Source organism: Loxodonta africana, chromosome 19, assembly GCF_030014295.1.
Source record: "Loxodonta africana isolate mLoxAfr1 chromosome 19, mLoxAfr1.hap2, whole genome shotgun sequence".
In the NCBI taxonomy this organism is placed as follows: domain Eukaryota; kingdom Metazoa; phylum Chordata; class Mammalia; order Proboscidea; family Elephantidae; genus Loxodonta; species Loxodonta africana.
In genome coordinates this window covers 49,415,899-49,420,532 of record NC_087360.1, presented here as the reverse complement: position 1 = coordinate 49,420,532, position 4,634 = coordinate 49,415,899, and the positions used below count along the sequence as shown (strand labels likewise).

General features: G+C 44.7%; 1 pseudogene; it reads right to left on the bottom strand.

Annotated features, from left to right (window-relative positions):
• Window positions 1-342: 342 nt before the first annotated feature.
• Window positions 343-4,090, bottom strand: LOC100660872 (ATP-dependent RNA helicase DHX8-like; annotated as a pseudogene).
• Between the last annotated feature and the right edge of the window lie 544 nt (window positions 4,091-4,634).

The window sequence follows — 4,634 nt, the reverse complement described above, 5'->3', positions numbered from 1 at the left end:
GGCCACACCCAAAAGTAATTAATCCACCACAGACCAACCCCTGGCTTTTTTGCAATTTTTTTTTTCATATTTGGAGGATAATTTCCCCCTCCCAATTATTTTACCCGTCCAAAACAGTTATTAATAATTAGTCCTTCAACAGAGCAAAGAATCCAAAAGGTAAGCTGAGTTTACTCAGGTATCAGACATTCAGGCCTGTGGTGGGTTTCCATTTGGTCTGGTCAGGTTCTCCAAAAGTCATATCATCTTCCCCCCTTCTATCCTCTGACGAAATTTAACTGAGGGAATATTATTCCCTTGCTCTGAGTCTCTCAGAAACCCTGGTGGCACAGTGGTTTAAAGCTACTCTGCCATCCTGAGGCCCAGGTGAGTGAGCAGGCCCTTGTTGTCCAGAACCCTCTGCTTGTACAACTGCTCAATGGCCGTAATCAAGGGTTTCAGTGGTGGGGCATCCATGAAGTCAAAGGACAGGAGGTCATTGATGCCCATGGCCTTGAGAGAAGCACTGTGCTTGCTAAGTTGGTTCTCTGGATCTCTGGCACATTGTTGGTCAACATTTCATCTCGGTGGGCATGTTCTGTGTACAGCCTGTAGCACTTCTCTGGGCCTGTTCTCCCAGCTCTGCCTGCTCTTTGCTTTACCTGAGCCTGAAAAACAGGAGCCATCATGAGCTGGTCAATCCCTGTCTTGAAATTGTACACATTGATAGCGATGTCTCCGAGATGTTCGTGGCAATCACGACCTTTCTGCTGCCAGGTGGAACAGGGTCAAAGATTCGGGTCTGCATCTCACTGGGAAGGGTGGAATACACTGGGAGAATAACTAGCTCTGGAACATCAGGTCCCAGGGATTTCACTCGCTTATACAGGATCTCACAAGCAGCGTCGATCTCCTTCTGACCTGTCAGGAAAACCAAGATATCATCTGGTGGCTCTGTTAAGTTAATCTGCATGACAGTGATCAAGCTGGCACCCAGATAAACTGTCTCAAGTTCCTCTGTGTACAGTATTTTCACCAGTTTCAACCTGGAATGGGGAACATAGGAGCTTCATAAAAGCACTGAAAAAACTTCACTGCATCCAAGGTGGCTGAGGTGATAACTAGCTTCATGTCATGCAGTTTTTGAACCATCTTTTTCAACAACTCAAAGAGCAAGTCAGTGTCAGCTGTTCTCTCATGCACCTTGTCCAACATGATGATCACATGCTTAGTAAAAAAAAGTAAGGTCAGGGTTAATCAGGCACTCTCTGAGCAACATCCCATCTGTCATGTACTTGATGACTGTTTCAGGGCTGGTGCAGTCCTCAAATTGAATGTGTAGCCCACCTGTTGGACTAAGCAACAACCAAACTCCTCTGACACTCTTTTGGTCACTGACCTGGCTGCCACTCTTCTGGTTGGGTATATCCAATTTTGCCCCCGGATGTGTAGCTCACCTCTGCCACGTACTGGGTCATCTGCTTCATCTTCCCAGATCCTGTCTCTTCAAAAACAATCAGGATCTGATTGCCATGGGCAGACTGGACCAGCTGCTCTTTGAGTTTATAGATGGGCAGGCTCTCCCTCTGCTCCAGGATTGACATCTGGGTCTTTTTCCCATAAGATGCTTTTTTTGCCCCCAAAGGCATGTTTCTTCCGCTCAGGAACATCATTGGACATCATCCCAATACCCCTCATGTTGGCAGCAATCTGCCTGCCTTCTGCATCAGGCAGAGGATCAACCCAGAATTTGTTGAGTACCATGGGAATAAAATCCATCTCAGCTTTCCATTCCGCCTGCCGACTTTCTTTAACTATGGCACTCTGCATCTTGGCTGCTTGGGAGAGGGAACCATCTAGGTTTTAGTGATTTTAATGGGGCTCATGTTCATGCTTTGCTTGGTGTGCCCTCTCAGGAATGGAGGCTCTTTCTCAACCAGTTCTATCTCAAGGTTATCATCTTCCTCATCAACCACCTTAGGGAGAATGCTGGTATTTTCATCAGAGCCTGGAAACTCTTCTTTAACAAGGACGCTGGCAGAAATCATCTGTTTAATGTCCCACTTTTCAGAATCAGAGATGTGGATGAGGTGTTGTGCTCCCAGTCACCCTCGAATTCAGGGTCACTAACAAGGGAAAGGTGAGTGGATCTGTCAGGATTCCACACTGAGGTCTTCTTACTGCTGTCCCCAACTAGATTTTGCCATCCATATGGGTTCAGATCTTCTCCAGTCTCTTGATTTATATCCTTCATGCTCAGGCTGATCTTGGTCCTGGTGAAAGACAGCACCTTGACCTTGACCCTCTGGCCTTTGCTTACCACATCAGCCACATTGGCCACACTGCCTTCCTGCCGGACCTGAGAAATGTACAACAGCCTTCCCACGGCTTCTGTAGTCCCTCCAGCTGCATGAAGCACCCGAACTGCTGATAGCTTTGCCATTGTAAACATTCTTAATGCCGGGCTTCTTGGGGGGAGGGTGGTCCACATGCCTATTGTGCCATCTGTTCAGATTCCTCTCCCCATACCTGTCCTGGTCCTTGTGGTCTTTGTGGGGAACTCTGACTTTTGCTCCTGAACTGATATCTATTCCTATTCCGGTTCAGTAATGTGATGGAGAATGGAACCAGTGTCTCCACTTATGGCCTCTATCTTGGTCTGGCTCTTGCTTTCAGTTTCTGTCTCAGCTCCACTTCTTCTTCTTTGTCCTGTCCCAGTGCTCAGTGTCTCTCTGCTTTTCCTGGCCTGCTGCCCTGGGCATTAAGGCTTCCAGTTCTTTCAGGACATCCACAGCAACTTCCACATCATCCTCACCCCACATCTTCCCAATGGGAGGGTCGTCTGTTTAGCAAAGGAGTGGGAAGAGTTCTTCAGCTTTTCTTTTTCAGTTTAGGATTTAACAACTGGATCTTTGCTAGTAGAAGGCTTTGCTGGAGGCCCCATGGTTCATATGAGATGCAGCAAGTTATTAATAAAAGGATCTGCAAATTCTGCACCATGTTTAACCACAGAAGTCTTAGAAGTATCAAAGGTGGTATTGTTCTCAGCAAGACTGACCACAAATTCAGCCAGATCTTCATCGTTGATTCCCAAATGATTGTCCAGCTCAGTGCAAACCTTCAACACCAAACATAAATACTTGAGTCTGGAGAGTTCTTCCACAGGGCCTGGCTTCATCCTGGTTAAGCCTCCTGCCATAGCCACAGCCTCTCTACCACTTTACGACCTGCCCTCCGAAGTACTCCACTTCCAATTCTCAGATAGATGGATATTGAGAACACTCCGTGATGCGGCTTGCAGGACCTGTGAAGAAAGGTCAGGCACTCTGAAGGATGTTGTCTCTCCAGCCTTTTATGTTGTTTCAAGTCACGTGATAGCACTTGCTCTCAAATCCAATCAGTCCGATCCAATCACGTTCAATTAATCCAATAAATTTAAACCAACCTCAAGTGATCTAATCAAAAAACTCAATCCAATCTCATGTAATGCATTCAATCTAATCCAATCACATTTACCTAATCCAATTAATTTAATACAATGACAATTATCTAATTTGTTAATTTGTTGTTTAAGATTTCTGGTAAAGAAAAAATGAGGAAAGAAGCAGGGTGGTAGAGGACATAAGCCACCTCTGCCTCACAGCCATCGAGCTCTGTGTTCAGATACCTACAGGCACAAGAGCCAGCCCACCGGCCCCAGGCAAGCAGTTCAAGAGGAAGCAGCTGAGGTATATATAGGCAGTCAGTAGCCCAGAGCCCTGAATACATCCAGGATTCAAGTCGTTCTCGGTATTCTACAGAAATTAGGAACATTCTCCCATTCCTACTTAGAGTTTCACAACAGAGAGACAAACAACCCAGTCTGTAAAAGACCTGGAAGACTCATATGATCATCTCCATAGATGCAGAAAAGGTATTTGGCAAAATTCAACACCGTTTCCTGATTTAATTAAAAAACAAAACAAGACCACTCATTGAGATAGGAAAGGAAGGGAAATATGAAAAATTTTAAAAGGATTAAAGACAGTTTATGAGAAGCCCACAGCCAACATCAGACTGAATGCAAAAGTCAGAGCTTTTTCATGAAGGAAAGCAATAAGACTGGGATGCTGCCCACTCTCACCACTGCTAGTCAACATGTTCTGGAAGTCCTAGCCAGAGCTATTAGGCAAGCTAGGGAGAAATTATGACAATAGATAGATAACAAATTAATTAGTAAGATAGATACGTAGATAGATGTATGATAGACAGATAGAGAGATGGACAGATAGGGAGAGGATAGATAGGATAATAAAAGATAAAATACAATTTAAAAAAGAGTGAATCCCCTGCGGAATGGAGGAAGTACACCGATCCCTTTTCACAGACATGTTCCTATATGTAGAATGAGCAGGCAGAAATGAGAATGAAGGAAATATGACCACTGACCGGAGCATGTAAAAGAAAGTGTGGTGTAAAAGAAAGTACCTAGGAAGAAATATCACTGAGGTGAAATACTCATATACAGAAAACTCCAGACCATGACTTAAAGAGGTAAATAAGCTAGGCCAAAGAAGAATTGATGCCTTGGAATTATGATCTTGGTGAGGACTATTAAATATACCATGGACTACTAGAAGAATGAACAGACCTGTCTTGGAAAAGGTTCAGCCAGA